At 37.3% G+C, this 19721-nt stretch overlaps 1 protein-coding gene across 2 annotated transcripts in view; it reads right to left on the bottom strand.

Moving 5' to 3' along the window:
* LOC109431331 (serine-rich adhesin for platelets-like) overlaps positions 1 to 19721 on the bottom strand; it is a 339832-nt gene that overhangs the window by 75633 nt on the left and 244478 nt on the right. The gene's annotated exons all lie outside the window — the stretch shown is intronic.

Here is a 19721-nt window from a genome sequence, read left to right as displayed (position 1 = left end):
TGATATGCATTTTAAGTACGATGTGTAAATATGATCATTGCTGTTGGAGTAGTTGTTTCGAGTTGACATCCACTTTCACTTACAGGTAGGCACTGAGGCTTTTCCGAAGTAATCTCTTTTGCTTCCTACAGTGCTATTATGAAAAATTGAAAGCTAAAAACTCAACGTTTCTAAATTTCAGCACCCCCTACAGTGGTACACCCTCATGAAAGTGGCTTCAATATTGCATATATTTCAGACTTCTTTCTGGGAAACCCCTTTACACATTGTTTTTTTGCCTTTCTCGTACACCAACGTGTAATGAAAGGCTATATGTTCACTCCAAAAATGAAATCTTGATAGAACCCTCGGCGGGCCAAGTCTTATATACCAATCGACTCAGCTCGACGAGTTGAGATAATGTCTGTGTGTGTATGTGTATGTATGTATGTATGTGTGTGCGTGTGTATGTGTGTATGTGTACAAAAATGTCACCTCACTTTTGGATAGTAAATATCATCTGATTTCAACGCTTTTGGTTTCAATCGACGCGGACTATTGTCCCATTTTTTTTTATTGAAAATGGTTTGAATCGGTACAGCCGTTCCGGAGTTATGGTAATTAAGGTGTTCTGGACCGGTACCCCAGGAAGGGGCCAGATATGAAATTGCAACAAACCCAAGCATGTAACATCAAACTACGGCATGAGCCATTTTACGAGACGTTTCGGATCAGCTGATCGCTCATTTCATGAATGAAAATTTGACAGGAGGTAGCGCCCAAGCCCGTGAGTGTTAATATCAATATCAACACTGTTGTCGTTTCGTAAAATAGACTATTGTCGATTATCTGATGAACAGTAAGGGGCCGTACACAAATTACGTCACGCTTTTAGGTTTTGCAGAGCGTGACGACCCTTACAAAAAATATTGAGGTTCCATACAAAAAGTGTGACATAGGGGGGAGGGGGGTCGAAAAAGGTCGATTTTTGCGTGACATAATTTGTGTATTACCCCTAACCAGGAAAATAGTTGCAGACTATATCTGAACCGGTAGTGTTCCGGAACCGGTTCCGAGTGTCACGCCGAAAGTAGCCAAATATAAAAGTGAACCAAACCCATGCATGCGACACATCAAATTGCAGCTTTTTGTATAACCTGACGAACGGTAGACATGAAAATAGTCTTAGACCATATCTAAACCGGTAGCATACCGGAACCGGTTCCGGGTGTCCCGCTGGAAATGGCCAAATATAAAAGTGAAACAAACCCATGTATGCGTCACATCAAATAACCGCTTTTTCTGTAACCTGATGAATGGTTAACAGGGAAATAGCCTCAGACCATATCTGATCCAGTAGTGTTCCGGAACCGGTTCCGGGTATCCCGCCGGAAGTGGCCAGATGTAAAAGTGAACCAAACCCATACATGCGACACATCAAATCGCAGCTATTTCTATAACCTGATGAACGGTAAATAGGAAAATAATCGCAGACTATATCTGAACCGGTAATGTTGCGGAACCGGTTCCGCCGCTTTTACTATAACCTCTGGAACGGTAAGCAGTAAAATAGTCTCAGATCATATCTGAACCGGTAGCATCCCGGAATCGGTTCCTGGTGTCCCGTAGGAAGTGGCCTAATTCATACATGCGACACATCAAATCGTGACCTTTTCGATAACTCGTACGATCAGCATGAAAACAAGCTAAGCCTACATTAGAAACTACTGATAGTGTTCCGGAATCGGTTCGAGGTGTCTCGCTGAAAGTGGCCGAATGTAAAAGAGAACCAAAAAAATATTCGCGACACATCAAATAGCTTTTAAGGTATCCTGATGAACGGTTACCAAGAAAAAATATCTCAGATCATGCTTGGGAAAACCAGTGGTGTCCCGGAATCGGTTCCCGATGTCCCTCCGGATGTGGTCAAATCAAATTGCGGTTTGACTAGTTGATAAGTTGATGAACGGTTTTCAAGAACACCAGCTCAGATTACGTTAGAGACCACCGGTGGTGTTCCACAACCGGTTTCAGGTGCCCAGCCGGAATTAGTCAAATGTAAAAATGAACCACGTAAATTTTCCGGAACCAATTAAGGGTGTCCCACTGGAATTGGACACACATAAAAGCAGGGCTGAAAATCGTCGCCGTACGACCAAAAAAGTCGACGACTAGAACGAAAACTAGATCGTCATCGTTGCTCGTTCCACATCGGATGACTCATTCAAGCCAGCGAATCGTCGTGAAGGGCTTGCGTCGTGACGAAAACAAAATCTTCATTCGTTTTGTTTCGCTCTTCGTCCAAATGCGTCTAGCCGACGGAGTCAATGTTTCTACCAGCAACACACAAAAAAAAAGATTTTAATAAAAAAATAATTGCACCTGGAATCAAACAACGGACCTCTAGATTGCCAATCCAGCACTCTTACCAACTGAGCTAGTGAGGTTTCACACCACCGTTAGTGCCGAAACGCCAATAAAAGCTATTCCCAGTTGGCGTTCGCTTGGCCCGTCGTCGTTCGTTTCCAGGGAACAAAGAGGACGACGAAAAAGTTGGTGGGTGACTATTTATGATTGAGCTTCGTCGTGACGTCCGCAGTCGGCGACGAAAAGGCTAATCGTCACCGTTGTTCTTTCGGACGAAGATTGTTTTATTGTTATCTTCACGCAGTGGTGACGAGAAGGACGATTGTCAACCCTGCATAAAAGTGAATCAAACGCATGCTTTCGGTACATCAAATCGCTTTTTTGTCAGTAACCTGATGCATGGATAATAAGAAAATAGGAACAGTCCGCAGAAGTTACTACCGGTAGTGTTTTTAGTGTTTAACCTGATTAACAGTTTTCATAAACTCAGACCACATTTAAATATACCGGTAGTGTTCCGGAATCATTTCCGGTCTCGTAAGCAATAAAAAATAGACTCAGACTACATAAGAGGCTACCGGTGGTGTTGCAGAAGCAGCGTTGGGTGCTTCAGCGGAATTACGAAAGTGAACTAAATCAATGCAAGTGATGATGCGACTGGAGGGCGGCTCTGTAATGTGGTTGATATTTGAATGTGATGTAGCATTGGCAATTCAAATTACTACATTACAAATTTTACATGAATCTTGTAAATAATGCAATGATAATAAAAAATAGCATAAAGTGTGCAGATAAAACTTTGTTAAAGTGATCTGTGAAAAAAGTTTAATCCTGGCTAGTAATTGTCATCTTCATATGAATCAGCATCCAGTGAAGGTGGTCAAGCAGTCAACTGAAAGGACTGATACTTTCAGCTCTGCCCATACGTTGAACATAACGTCGAAATAAGTGCCCCAATTCGATGATGACCTTGATAAAAATCTTGATTTTCTAAATGAAGTATTCTCATGATCTAAATGAATAAAGTATCCCAGATCGCTGTTAAAGGGCATTTCCTTCTTCTCGTCCGTTACCAAAGTAAAGAGGTTTGGGACTGATCACTGTCTCTAAATCAAGATTGATTGCGGCGATGGAAAGATCATGAGTACATATTCGACGAGAAAGGCACTATCACCACTAGGTGGATTAATCTGGTTTTTTTTTTTCTAACAATAAGTTTCTGTAATTATCGTGGAAAGGGCATTGTTACAATAATAGCTTTTATGAATTGGGCTAGCGTTTTGCCAAATATTGATGTGAAAATTCTTTTCAAATGTAGTCCTTCCCATGTTCTCCCTTGAAATTTTCTCTACGATAACCTCCAGGGACATAGCTAGAAATTCCTTTAGGCATTTTTTTCTGAATATACACCACACTTTTCCAGAAATTTTTATCTAAACAAAATTCTTGCAGGACTTTTTTCGACTAATTCCAGCAATAACTTCTTCAAAGATTTAACCAGGTATGGGGCTGTCCATAAACCATGTGGTCATTTTTTTGGGACTTCTCAACACTCCCCCCCCCCCAGCGTGGTCATTAGTCCATACAAAATTGTTTTTTCGTCCATACAAAATGGTCATTGGCCGAACCCCCCCCCCCCTCCTCATGACCACGTGGTTTATGGACAGCCCCTATCTCTTGAGAATACATTGTTGATTTTTACTTGGGTCTACTACAGGAGTTTCATTAGAAATTTCTCAAAACAAGTATCTCTAATCTCTAATCTAGTCCTCGAGTGTCTTGACAAAATCTTCCTGGGATTCCTTCAGCGATATTTAAGGAAATTTCTTTAAGGATTGTTCTTGAAGTTTGTGTGCATGTATTCGTTCATGTATTTCTAAAGGAATTCATTCAGGAATATTATCAGTTTTTTTTTGGAAGTTTTCCAGAAATTCTAATTGGCATTTCTCTAGACATTATGTATAGAGAAACGTCTCCATGTTTTTCTCCAGGAATTTCTACATAGGATTCTATTGAAGAAGCATTTCCAGAAGTTTTTTTTCTTCCAAGAGTTTTCTTGAAATTGCACCAGAGATTCCTTTAGGTTTTACAGTATCAGCGATCACGATGGGCGGACCAAGTATAGGCGTGATATGACAAGCTTTGGGCGTGACCAAGGGTGAACAGCGGCAGCCACGATCCTATTTTATGGCGAACTATTGTATAGCGATTATGTGTGCTAATAAATGTATTCAAAGGTTCTCTCGAGCATTTTTTTTGAGATTCTCCTCTGAAAGACTTCCCCAAACTTCGTCTGAACGTTTCTGCAGGGGTTTCTCTAGAAGTTTCTCACGGTATTCTTCCAGAGATTGATTCCCATCTTTCTTCAGGAATTATTTCGAAAAAAATTCTGGTGTAGCTTCAGATATGTCTGCAAAGATTTTTCCAGTATGATGAGATCTGGATTCTTGAAAACCTACTACGGAATCTATTTTTAGTCATCTTCTTCTTCTTCATGACCCTACGTCCTCATTGAAATTTGGCTTGCCTCGCTTCAACTGTGTTTTTGAGCACTTCCACAGTTAATAATTGAAGAGCTTTCTTTGCCTGCCATTGCATGAACTGTGAGGCAAGTACAATGATCCACTACCAGGGAGTCTAGAAAATTTTCCCAACAGGAACGGAAATCGAACCCACCGTCTCCGGATTGGCGATGCATAGCCATAACCACTTGGCTAACTGGAGACCCCATTTTTTGCCATCTCTGTTTCCCTAAAGCATTTTTTCAAGATGTTTTTTGTTCCTGCAGGATTTCTTTCAGAAAGTTCTCCTGGTAAGGGATTCTTGCGTGTACTAACACCTTGAGAAATTGCATAACAAATTCTTTTAAGATTTTCTCCAGATGTATCTCCAGTAGTTTTTCCAAAGACTCCTTCCCAAAATCCTTTTTTCAGGATTGCACAAGTTCTTTCAACTACAATTTCTGTAAGGTTTTGTGCAGACATTTCTAAAAGTTCCTTCAGAAAAACTTCTGCGGATTAAACCTCCAGAAATTACTAAAGAAATGTTTCCTCAACATTACTTCCGGTATTTCTCCACAAATTTCTCATGATTTTTTTTTTCCAGGAACTAAGGAAGTATCTTTAGAAGATTCTTCGTGTATTATCCCAGGTATTCATCCAGGACTATCTCAAAAGATAATTTCAGAAGTTGCTTCAGGATTTTTATCCGGAAATTAGCCAAGAAAATTTTCAAAAATTTCGGCTAGGAATCTCCAAAGATATCATCAAGAGTTTTTCAACGGATTTCATCAGACAATCTACCAAGTATTTCTTCGGAAATTACTTCAGGAATTATTTCAAGAATTCTGCCAGTAATGTTATATGTATTTTTTGGAAGTCTTCCTGAAAAAAAACCTTCTGAGGAGTATCTGAAACTGCAGAAACATCAAAGGGAATCCCAGAAGGTATTTGTGGTGGCAACACAGGGGCAATTTCTCAAAAAATGCATAAGGTTTTCCAAAGAAATCTCTGTTAGATTTTATAACAATTTTTAATAATGGTTTGAAAGAATTGCAAAAAAATTCATGGTAGATCTTTTAAAAAAATCCCTTTTTAAAAATCCTTAAGAAACCTATAAAATATTAAGAAGTCTCTGGAGATCCCTGATGAAATTTTAAAAGAAATCCGAGCAGAATTTTTTATAGGAATTTCTGCAGAAAATCCCCAGTAGAAGCTCTAGAGCATGGTTTCCCAAACTGTGGATCGCGACCCCCCAGCGGGGTCGCTGGCCTTCATCCAGGGGGTAGGAGGAATTTCTGGTGAATTTACTGGAGAAATACCTGTAGAAACTCATCAGAAAACCCTTGGTGTACATAATTCCTAGAAATATTTTAGGGAAATTCGTGCAGAAATTTGTTAGTAAAATCACAAACACGTGACACTCTAATAATTCTGATTGTACAATGGTAGATTTAGAAATTTGATAGTTGGCCAACTCCCAACCCCTGCCACTCGCATAGTTTTTGTTCGAGCTTGGCGTTTGTTCACTAACGTCATCTAGTTGATGGTTCGTCAATCTCAATCCTTATGGAATTTTGTGAATTTGTTTTCGTGCTTTTGATTTGAACTGATTTTTTAATGTTACGTCTGTTTGTCTGTGGTGATATTATTGAGGATTTTTTGAAAGTGTTTCAGGATCAATTTGGGGGCGTAGAAATACCTGAAGAAACGACAAGATAAACTTTTGTGAATGTTGAGATATTTCCAAGAGCAAGGAACTTCTAAGAAATATTTCTGCATAAATTCCTAAATCTTTGGGGGAATTTTTGCCTGTATCACTGAAAGTAATCATATAAGAATCTCTGGTAGAATGCCTGCAGGATGTTCTGGATGAAACCTTGAAGAAATTCCTAAATCCATTTCTACGGAAATTTTAAATGCAATCCCTTAAGCCATTTCTTAACGAATCTTTGGTGGACTTTTTCTGAAGAAACCACTTCAAGTATGAAATAAATTCTAGAGGAATCCCTGTAAAAACCTCTAAAAAATCCCTGGAGGAATTTCCTAAAGAGAATTCTTGTATGGATTTCTGAAAGAATCTCTGGAGGAATTTCTGCGGAAACCCATGGAAGTTTTTCTAGGGGAGTTCTAGGAGAATTTTCCGGGGTATCTTTTGGAGACATTTCAAAGGAAATTTTAGAGGTTTTGAAACCATCCATGAAAGATAATGTGTCTTTACAAGAGACATTTGCATCCCGAGGCTAGCGCATCTCTTGGCATTGAATATGTTCTAAAAAAGGAAACTATAAAAGACTTCTTCCAAGGAATTCCTATATAATTTTCGAGAGGAACCCATGGAGCAATTTCGAAAAGAATCAAGGTTTTATTAAGGAATCTTTAGGATAAGAGAAACCTTCGGATTCATGCATTAAAGAATTTCTTTAAAATTACTTGGAAATATTTGTGAAGTAATCGCTGGAGGAATTTGTGAAGGAACACCAGGAGAACGGAAACAGTTCCTAAATTTAAATTTTGATTACTCATGAGTAACTCGATGACACTACTGGCTTCCAACTTGACGATGTTCATCAGGAAGATTTCTTCAAACATCCAACATCCGGAAGTTTGTTCACAATCCGAAGAATTGATCCTTTTCCTACCATTGGTACATACTACAAGGTGGAAAACGAAACCATTCTCCAGATCGTAGACAAACTCACGGATGTTAGAAGTTACTGGCTGATAGGAAGCATTCTCTTGAATGCCGAAATGTTCTACCATCTTCATCACCTGAGCCTTCTATTCCACCATTTGATGATTCAAGTCCAAGATTTTCTGGTCTTTCTCTAAAGCGTTGAATCAGTTTTCTCCTATTGTCAGATATTATACTTTTTTAGATAAGATAGCCTAGGATGTTCTGAAAAACTTTGTTGAAGACCGCAAAGCGATCCGATGCTTGTGAAAATAGTTATAACCAACGAACCGCATACATAAAGGGTGAGTCGATAATTATTGTGCCATTTTCAAACTAACGTAACTTTTTTCCTACTTCACCAAAATCAACCAAATTTTGTACAGTTTCTCCTTAGAGTCTATTGTTTACATAAAATGAATTGGGCAGCTATCAGTGAGATTCCGCTCGAGATAAAATAAATTTAGTTCACAGTTCTAAAAAAGACGTTGTACAATCACATGCTAAAATCTAAAATCATGGTATAGCGCCTTGGAACAATTGATGATTATACATTATCGGATCATCTTAATGTTCGTCAATATGTTTCAGGATCGGTTGTCAGTGAAACATAAGCTTGGAGCTGGGTGAAAACCAGGCACGATGCGCATAAACAAACCAGAGAGCTTTAATTATTTGTTGCAAGTGGAGCCTGAACATGTCCACATGGAGGGCGTTAATTGAAAATGTCGTGAATTTCACTAAACGCATCCTAAATTTGAACATATACCAAAAAGTTGAAATACATACATATACAAAACTACAGTAAAAATTTGGTTTCATTTCGTAGCCATTTTGCTAATCACTTGAAGGTTGGGTGGCACAATAATTAACGACTCACCCTTTATGTTTATGTTTTAACATGTAAAGGAATAACAATAGCAACAAAATCATGCTGTTTCGCCAAGCAATGCTAACGCTATAACTTTTCTCATAAACATCAGATCACTTCGCGGTTTTCGACAAAGTTTTTCAGGACACCCTAGGCTATGTTTTCATTGTATCGGTTACACGGTTTTAGAAAAATTCGAGTTTGTTATGAGAGAAATGCGAAAAAGTGTGTTTTCCCAAGTAAAACCCCATACAAACTTCAAACGCGATGCGCAAAACGTAGACATAATCGATCGTGCCCAAATTTTGCACACTTATTTGGATCCTGAAATGGGATCAAAAAAAGCTTTGATCTGATGGGATACTATTGAATTTTTCATTTTTCCATATAAACGATGACCCACTCTAATACGTACATGTACATATGTATTCTCCTGGCTAATCCGAAACCCTTTAGGTTATTGGCCTAGGATACGCCGCGAAAAGTTATAACGGAAATTAGTAAAAATGCAAGAGGAAAGCCGAGTGTTAATGTCACTTTTTGATGGCTCCAATTTTGCAGCATGGAAGTTTAGAATGCAAGTACAGTCGACTCTCTACATCTCAATATTGAACGGACCATCGAGATAGGGAGAGATTGAAATGTAGAACCAATTTGTAATGCAAACTAGATTGAAAAACACTCCGTAATAAGCAGGGGGATGACGAAGGGCCAGAATCAGGAACCCAACATTCGATTCAATATGGCGTCCAATGTTTTTGTTTTGATTGCTTTATATACGGCAAAAATGCGCTTGTAACATCGACACTGCTTCGCTGCTGCATATAATATCGTGCAAAGTGATAAAGAAAGAGAAACAATCATCAAAAACAACAATTTCGCTTGAAATGTGTAATTTCCGAAATAAGCACTAGCAACACACGAGCCACACACCCGAAAATCAGGAGCAAGTTAGGGTATACTGTCCAGAAAGTGGGTACCAAAACGCGTCGTACCAAAAACGATGATGGGTGAGGCGGCAATGTACCGAGTTTGACAGCTGTGTCACCCCACTGGTAATAAGGAAAAACCGTCAACAAACGACCACGGCCACAAAACGAGATCTAGCAACCTGTGAATATGGGCATATCGACATATGGAAAGAAAATCTAGAACAAGAACGAACGAGATCACATCGAGATAGGGAGATATCGAGATAAGGAGATATCGACATACAGAGAGGTAAAATGTATGCAGATTCAAGGGACCGAGCAAACTCCTCGAAGAGCATGAATTGCTGGAGTGCATGCAGAGCAATGCAGTAGATGTAGAGGAGCTGAAAGTGGGGACAACGCCTCGGTGAGAGAACAAAAGGAGAAAGCGATGAAAGACCGACAGAAAAGTGATCGTAAATGCAAGTCACTGTTGGTGTCGCGAAAACACGACTCCCAACTGGAGTATATCCAAGGGAAACAGTCACAAAAGGATATTTATGATGCGTTACACCGAGTTTTGAACGTTATAGTTGTGAAGAACAAACTATTCACTGGGTAAATCCCATCAGATATTTGGGTACTTGAACTTTACAGTGTATCACTTGTCAAATAAAATTCATTCTGTACTTTTATACTCGACCGTAACACACGTGTTTGTTTTGCTCTCTTATCGCGTATCACATTCCGCTGGGTGCTCCGCTTATAATAGTCTAGCCAGTAGAATGTACCTCAAACGACAGATGCTGACAATGCATTTCGAGGGTGGAACACTGCAGCAGCATTTTTTTGACCTTCGATAAAGTGGTACGCGAGCGTGAATATCGGACGACTGGTGCAAAACCGGATGATTTGGACATCGTGTGCCACCTTCTTCTTACTATTGGTCCGTCGTACGCTGGAGTGGTCACCGCTTTGGAAACTATGCCTGAAGAAAACCTAACAATGGGATGTTTGCTGTTTACATTTCTATTGATTGCTCTCAGTTGGCACCAGCAGTAAAAATTGCATGCAAGAACTTTTATAGCATTTAGTTTCCAGCGCTGACAGCCCGGCGGCGACACCATCGCTTGTATTCAATGCGTCGTCTGTGCTACTCTCGGTTTTCAACTTTCTCAAATTTTCACCTCAAGCTCACGGAAGCATGGTAGTCAAGAACTGTCAAATCGTATGGAAAAATCGCGAAAAACGTTAATTATTAGAAAACGGGATAGTTTTGTGAAAAGTTAGTGAATAGAAATCAAGAATGGTTTGAAAGGACAACTTTCTATGTTACCTCGTGTTCCAGAACAACTTCTTCACCGAGAAAATTCGATTTTACTACCACACAAAAAAGTGCCATCTGTTATATTTTTAGTTTGGAATGTCGATGTATTGATAAATACAGCGTTTGGCAAGTAATATTTTGTCACTTTTATTGATAATTGGAACCACTTTACGATGGTATACCTGATTGCCTCGAAGGATGAAGTGGTACAGTGTTTCAAGGAATATAAGCCATTTGTGACGGCAAAGTTCGGGCGGAAGATCTCTCGCCTTAAGTGTGACAACGGAGTGGAGTATAGAAGCATACGGTTCAAACAGTTGTGTGTAGCGATGGAAATTAGAATTGAGTGGACAGTTCCATATACCCCAGAACAAAACGGTGTAAGTGAGCGCATGAATCGTACCTTGGTCGAGCAGGCCAGAGTAATGCTTGCAAACTCTGGCATTAATAAGCGTTTCTGGGAGCAAGCCGTACCCGGGTAGACGTGAATATCATAATCATATCTTGAAACGATCAAATTTTGAGGTCATATCTTAATATGATATTGATGAGATATTCAAAAAGTTGCCAAATATCTGCTCAATATCTCTTCCTGATATAATTTCAAAATTAGTACTTAATTTGATCTTTGGAAAGCCTAGTGCAACCCGCTGTAAAAATGTCGAAATTTCCCAATTTGCGCGTAAAAACTATTTTAATTTTTCAACTTTTATTATGCGCCATCCCTAAATAATGTAACGCTTCAGGAGATAGGGGTTTAATAATTTACGTAATGCTCCAGGGAAATAGGGAAAACAGCCTAGCGTTCCGATCCATACAAAAAAGTTGGAGTTATCATACACAAAACCACATTATGGAGGCCGCCAGATCCTAATGAACCAACTACCGAGTTCAAAAAATGTCGAATTAAGCGTTACATAATAAATAGATGTTCCCTTATGTCCACTACAAATTTTACAAACGAGCACTGGGATAAAAAGGAGGGTATACGAACAGACGACAGTCGTGACGATTACGATCTTCTTAATGTTTCCAAAGCTTTTCTGGGCGTCAGTTCACAATATAGCACGTTCAGTGAAGTACACTCCCGTTCAAAAGTTTGGGGTCACCCCCTCAAAAACATGTCATTTTTTAGGCCCATATCTCCGCCAATTTGCGTCCGATTTCAAAACCCTAGGTTTCATTCAAAAGATAATAAGTCAAAGAAACTTTGAACATGGTTCAAAAGAAACTTTTTCAAAAAATTTTGTATGTAAACTTAACCCAAAGTTGCCAAATTTTCTAAAAGATGAATATAAACTTACGGCAGTGTGGCTGGAAATTGGGTCGACCAAATTTTAAGATGAGAGCGGTAATATGACCCATTTTCTATTAGCTTTCAACTGCTTTTTACAGAACTTAGCTAAAAAATCTAGAAAAAAAGTTATTAAGTAAATTAATCCTTGATGTCATAGACCAAAAGTTTGGGGTCACCCCTCAAAATGATGTATCGGCCAAAAGTTTGGGGTCACTATCGTAAAACATGGTAAAGTGATTTGTTGATATCTTTGTCATCTTTCATTCAATTTTAATTCTTCTTGGCTTATTTGAAACAAAATGAATGATACTTACTGCATAGACATTGAACCACACATATTTGTTGAAATTTACATACTAAAACTTAACGTAAAGTTGCCTCATTTTTTGAAGCGTGGTAAAATGTGCTAACTTTACATAACATTTTTATATTCAAAAATCGTTAAATACGTTAAGTTAAAGACATCAAACGTAAATTTAGTTAATTATCTTTGAAATGAGCCAAAAATAATTAAAATTGAACTATAGATGACGAAGATATCACCAAATCACTTTTCCATGTTTTACGAAAGTGACCCCAAACTTTTGGCCGATACTAAGGGTATGCGGTATACCGAAATGTTTCGCCAAATACACCTCGAAACGAAATTCCGCGGAATTCCACGGAATTTGACTAGGCGAAATTTAGGATTTTGAATTTCGTTTCGTTTCGTCAAATTCTAAAAATTTCGCCTTCAACTAATATAATTTGACGAAATTAAACGGAATTCCGCGGAATGTCTAATAAATTTCGAAAACAAGTTCATAGTGTAAACGTCCATATTATCTAACGGAGATCTTGCTTATCTGAAGTTACTGAAAATGTTAAAAAATCATTTCGAATATTGAGTAACAAACCAGTGCCAGGCAGAAAGTCTCTATAATAGAGACAAACATATCTTATAATCTTATCTAGGACCTACCATAAAGACATTTTTCAAAAGCCTATTTAACATACTTGTCACAGAAGAGTCACGGTGGTGCAGGTTATTGTTGCGCTGAAGTCACTGTGACTTACTTTCAACAAATTGAATTTAACACTTAGTTGCTAGAAGTAAGTCACAGTTCTGTGCAACAATAACCTGTGCCGCCGTGACTTTTCTGTGGCAAGGCAAGTGTGTTACTTGGGAGGATGCTTTCAACGCTGGACCATAAATAATATTTGGTTAAATTTACTGATGAACCAAATGTAAAAAAAATTGACAAAAAAACTTCATTTCCGATTCCCGATAAAATTTTTTAGCAGATTAATGAAGAATTACAAGATTAGATGATATAGGATGCAGCAAAACTTTTAAGATTAAGAAAACATGGAAGCTCTCTCAGGAGATATCTCTATAAAAATATTGAAAATCCCAGCAGAAATCGATTAAGACACATTCGGTAGAAGGTTTGTTCCATGGAAAAGTTTCTGGTTAAACCCTTTTAAAATAATTTTAAATTTCTCTGGAACTCTTGACAGAGATTCACCATTAAGGCGAGGAATGGACCTCAAATGAAATCACTCAAGTAATTTCCGTTCAATACACTATTTTCCCTTTTTAAAGGAATTTTAAATTATTTCTTATTTAGTTTAATTCCAGAATATGTTCAGGTTCTGAAGACATTGATGTAGGAGTTCGTATCGGTATTCTTAAAGTTTTTTAAGTGCAACTGCAGGGGTTCATATCGATATTTTTTGACGAATTTCTTTAAAGACTTTCAGGTATGATTTGAGCGATTCAAACAAGGAATTTCTCATGCATCAAGATAGGCTGAAATATTTCTTCTGAACTGCTAACAGTCCTTAAACCATAGCTTTCTGCTATTTGAAATATTTCATGAAATTGTGAATGAAATAATCAAAGGTTGCCTTGGTGATCGCGACGTTTAATCAGGATAATCTTTAAACAGCAGTTTACGCTGTTAAATGAATACCTCTATTTAATTCGGTAAAAGGACGTTTGTTAGCTAGATTTCATCAGGTTATTCGCCAACAAACTCTGGACTAGTGAACTTTTTTTTTATAATATGCGTAATTATGAAAAATTTCGCATCTTTTAATTCCGCCCTATGTTTCACTCATACGTAGATGAATTTTTTTTTTTTTTCATCTATTGTAAAAAGCAAGAGCACTCCTAGGTTAGTTTATTTCTGGACCTAAAGTCCCGAATCGAAAGGCCTGAAGGTTGAACGCAAACCGGTTTTAACGGGTATTTTCTGAGAAATTCAAGCATCTATCAACTTCTTCGAAGATTTTAGATTACAGGCTTTCTCAAGAAGTTACGCTATTCACAGAGCCAGTGCCAGATTTAGGCTTCAGGAGGCCTTATAAAGTGGGCTCCCGAAACCAAAATTTTAATAAATAAACGAAACTTTTACGTTTTTAAATCTTGTAAATTTTTCGCATTTTTTAATTTTTACATTATTTTGGCAAGTAATGAAAAAATCTGTTTTGCTCATTCAAAGAAAAAATTTTGCGTTTGATTTGAACTTTTTTTCGCAATTTATAACATTTATGCAAGTTTAAGTACTTGACGTTCAGTTTAAACCTAAAACAATAAAACAAGGAGCAATTTTATTTGGGATAGCAAAGTTCTACGAGTATTTGAACGCATTTCAGATCGCAAAAAGCGATTACGATCGGTAAGTGATAGTCAGCTTTTAATATACATATGATCGTATGTGAAAAAAGCTGTAGTTGATTGGAATACACAACACACAGGCCTGAAAATTATCTACTACTTGCTCATACAGATTCCTTTGAGAAATTCTGGAGAGAAGCCTTTGAGGAGTTTCTGAAGAAAAAAAAAGAAGAAATTGTTAAATTGTTGTTCTATGACAATATTATAAGAATGCCTAGAGCAGTGCATGAAATAAGTTTTGGAAGAATTTCTGAAGAGATTCTTAGAGGAGTTCCTTAATGAATCCTTGTGGGAATTCTTGAAGCATTCCAATGATAAATTGCCAAAATAATAACTGAAGAAATTGCTGAAGACGAATTTACCATAGGAGGAATTTCTAAAGTAATCTTTGGAGGAATTCTTGGAGGAAAACATGAAAAAATTTCAGAAGGAATGCTTGGAGGATTCCCTTAGGCAAGGGGCGTTAAGTTCAGAAATGCCTAAAAAAATCTTATATATTTCAATGAATATATCTAAATAATAAAGAAGGAATTGCTGAAAAAATCATTGTATTTTTTTTTTGTAGAAAACCTTAGATAAACTTCTGGATGTATTTTAGGCAGATTTCTTGAAGAATTTCGAGAAATTCCCGTACCAAATTTTACATCAGTTGAGAGTTATTAGCCTTCAGCACAACTTTGCTGAATACACGAACTTTGTTGGTCGTTCATAATTTAAAGCATGTCAAAAATCGTGTATTTTCCAAGCATAGCAACCATACAGCAGTTAAATTAGAACTAGACACTACCTGAAAATGAGAATTTGGTATATATTGCATTTTTAAAACTATTACTGAGTTTGTACTAATGTTGACATAAAGATGATAGCATAGCATAGCATAGCATGAATACTTGCACAAATCTTGGATGGAGTTGCAAAGCTGAATATATCCATTGACATTGCTGATGTCGCTACTATCTGCAATGGCATAGACCCACTCAGCTCCACACACCTGGCCAAGTCCTTGCAAGCATTTATATTTCCAATCATCAACTTAGAAAGAGCCCAGAACTGAAGCAGCTTCCAATAGATGAACGGATATTGAAAATAATGTTGACATAAAGATGATCTACTCATATTTTGATTTAATACAACTGACCTTGACCTGTTATAACTATGATATAACGCAAATATGTTTTCAGCTTGATTTCATCAAATATATTTAAAAATGACATAGCAATCAACCGTTGATATAATTATATTATGTTTTTGTTATGCCTCTTTGATCGGGTATTCAGTAAGATCTTTCAAAAGTTCTTAGAGAAACATGCATATAGGGTATCGCGCTACTTGGGCGGCGGCTTCTATATTCGTCTGTTTTCCACTATAACTCAGTCAATTTTGAACAAATTGACTTGAAATGTTGTACACGGGTAGATACTATACCTATCTCACCACATTCCAAAAGTTGTGTCAATTGGTTCAAATTTGACTGAGTTATAGTGAAAAACAGACGAATATAGAAGCCACCGCCCAAGTGGCGCGATTCCCTACCAAAATAAAAAAAATAAAAATAAAAAACTCGTTGAATATTGCACCAAAAATTATGAAATTATGGAATTTGCTATTTTTAATGGAAATCTAGAATAATTTTCAAAAATAATGTGTATGGAGAACCCAATTATATCTATTAGAGGACATGCATAAAATTCAAATGGGCCTGCACAGAGCTTAAGCTTAATTGATTTGATTGTTCGTATGCAGAGAGAGTAACTGCCCAGTCAACCAGTCATCGTATAAGATGTTAAAGTGGAGGTGATATGCGTACATTTTACATGCGCCAAAATGGAGGCATGTACAGTATCGGACAATAAAAATGCACCAAAGCAGTTTTTCCATACAAACTAGCCAACTTTGAATTACCATATCTCAGTTATTTCTCAACCGATTGTTTTCATGTTTCTGTGACGAACTACAAAATACTTCAATTTTGAAAAACTATTAAAAAAGTTCGGAGATAACTATTGGTAAAAAAGTTACAGATAGGTTGAATTTTGACAATAAAAATGCACCAAGACAAAATAAATTATAGCAAAAAATGGTTGCGTCATATCATTATGGGGTCTTCGGCAAACATGTTTCTTGTGTAATGAGCAAAAGTTTGCTGAAGAGACCAACATGGTTTGACTTAAGATTTTTTCGCTACGAATTTGTTTGTCTTGGTACATTTTTATTGTCAAAATTCACCCTATCTATAACTTTTTTACCAATAGTTATCTGCGAACTTTTTCAATAGTTTTTCAAAATTGAAGTGTGTTGTAGTTCGTCACAGAAAAATAAAAACAATTGGTTAAGAAATAACTGAGATATGGCAATTCAAAGTTGACTAGTTTGTATGAAAAAACGGCTTTGGTGCAATTTTATTGTTCGATACTGTACGTATATGGCCTCCACTTTATCATCTTATGCAACATATTATACGATTACTGGTTGTCTGGGTGGTCTCCTTGCCCAAATGGTCTAACATTCAACTGTGACAAATGAAGTCAAGGGGATGAGAGTCTTAAGGGAAACACAATACATGCTACCGGTAGGAGAAAATGCAAACACTCACCATCAATTTGCACAAAATTTATATAACTGCAAAATTCCGCGGAATTTTTACGAAAATTTCGTTTCGTTTCGAAAAATACCGAGTGAATTCTGATTTCGTATCGATCTCACGAAACATTTTTGAATTTCGTTTCGTTTCGTACCGCATCGCATCAAAAAATTTGCATACCGTTTCGTTTCGTATCGCTTTGAAAAAATCCCATACCGCATACCCCTAGCCGATACATCATATTGAGGGGTGACCCCAAACTTTTGGTCGATGACATCAATGATTAATTTACTTAATAACTTTTTTTCTAGATTTTTTAGCTAAGTTCTGTAAAAAGCAGTTGAAAGCTAATAGAAAATGGGTCATATTACCGCTCTCATCTTAAAATTTGGTCGACCCAATTTCCAGCGACACTGCCGTAAGTTTATATTCATTTTTTAGAAAATTTGGCAACTTTGGGTTAAGTTTACATACAAAATTTTTTGAAAAAGTTTCTTTTGAACCATGTTCAAAGTTTTTTTGACTTGTTATCTTTTGAATGAAACCTAGGGTTTTGAAATCGGACGCAAATTGGCGGAGATATGGGCCTAAAAAAATGACATGTTTTTGAGGGGGTGACCCCAAACTTTTGAACGGGAGTGTACATACTAAATTTTTAGCTTATTTTTTATGGCTAGAAGGTAAATTCTCCGTTTCTGCAACGAAATTATGCGAAAAGCGTGCTGTTAGAACAAAACTTTGGAAAACTTTGTTGCAAGAAATGGAGAAATGGAGAAAACAATAACACAGTTATCCTTCTCACCATACAAAAAATTCAGCTCATTACTACAATCTAGTACTTCACTGATTGCAACCTTTTGGTTGAAATTCGTCCTGTTTTAGGCGCAAAATGAACATGTTTCTACACACGTCGTTTTTAAAGTTTGGATCACTAGCATTGTTAACAATTCAGAGAATAGGCATAGAATGTGAAATCATCTAGAGAAAAGTGCTCTCTTAGTTTAGGAAAATATGCAATTCCTGATTGAGCCTTAATTCATTTTTATTTTCTATACTATCGCTTCAGTTTGCAAATTTTTGGTGGAAACTGTATTAATATTCTGCAATAGAACATTTTTCATTGGGAAATCTGAAAAATACTGATTAAGATCAAAATTAGCTCTTCACATTTCCATCTGCAACAGCCAGAAATCGAAAGATCTGAAAATTACTGCCCAAGATCAAAATCAGTTCTTTCACACATTCATCTATAACATTTGAAAATTGTAAGATCTGAAAATTACTATTCAAGATCATAATTAGTTCTTTCACACACTCATCTACAACTTGGCGGGACCAAACCAACACAACTTCCATGACTCGCAAACACCTTGGAAAACGTAGAACTTGATGCCCTTGTTACCTCCTATTTTCAGATATGAGTCATACACTGCAAAATATTTTTGCTGGTAATCAGCAAACTTTGCTGATTTTTGGCGTGCTGATTGCATTCAGCAATACAAATTACTGAGTATCAGCAATTATTTTTCAACTTGCTGAACCATCCAGCAATTTTGACAGTTGATCAGCAAAGTTGTGCTGAAATTCAGCAAAAATGTTACTGAAATTCAGCAATTTCTTTTGCTGATTTTTGGCGTGCTTTGGAAATGCTTCCAGCATTTCAAAAATTTTGGTGTGTAGTGCAGTGGTAATGTTACTGCTCGTAAATCATAAGGTCATAAGTTCGAATCTGCTCACGGCCATTTTTCTTTTTTTTTTACTCTAATCCATCTGTCAGATCATTTTATGATATTGGTTTGATGTGCTACAGCCCAAATCTCCCCAGATATTAGTCTGATCTTATAATATCAAAATGAGATATTATTATGTTCTTCCCCATACTAATTTTTGATATTTTATCTCTTATGTCAAACAATCCAATAGCTAATTATGATCTTGAGTATTTCACTGAGGAATATCAAATGATGATATTGTTTTGATTTTCACTTCTACTCGGGACAGAGACGACCGCGTACTTGATCCCAACCGTTGCGATTATTACGAATTAGACTCCTTTCGAACTGTGGGAATATCGAAAACCCAATGTGGCGAATGTACGTGTGTTTGGAGTGCAGTTTACATTCACCTGCCGAAAAAACTGAGACGAAAACTTGACGACAAAGCATGGAAAGAGATTCTTATCGGTTATTCGTACGGTTGATATTGCGTCAGGAATCCTGTGAAAAAGGTGATTGTTTCGGCACGAGATGTTGATTTTCTGAGAAGAAACGTACCTGAAGCAGTAGATCAGTCCATGGACGTTCCTGCAAAAGGGGTAGTGGACGAAGATGGAAAAAGTGATTGTTCTAAGCTTGACGATTTGTGCGACGAGTCGGAAGAAGATGAATATTGCAGCCCCGATGAAGAAGCTGTTACGGGAAGCGAAGAGTCAAGAGAAGATCATCCTAGAAGACCGCAGCGGATGCGGAAGGCACCTGATTGCCATCGAGACTACGATACGAAGTATGCTGGATTTGCCCTTAGCGCAATGAATTTCGAGGAGGAGATTTCGAGT

This window comes from Aedes albopictus, chromosome 1 (assembly GCF_035046485.1).
Source record: "Aedes albopictus strain Foshan chromosome 1, AalbF5, whole genome shotgun sequence".
NCBI lineage: Eukaryota > Metazoa > Arthropoda > Insecta > Diptera > Culicidae > Aedes > Aedes albopictus.
Note: the sequence above shows the minus strand (reverse complement) of the source record. Positions and strands in the feature narration are given on the sequence as shown.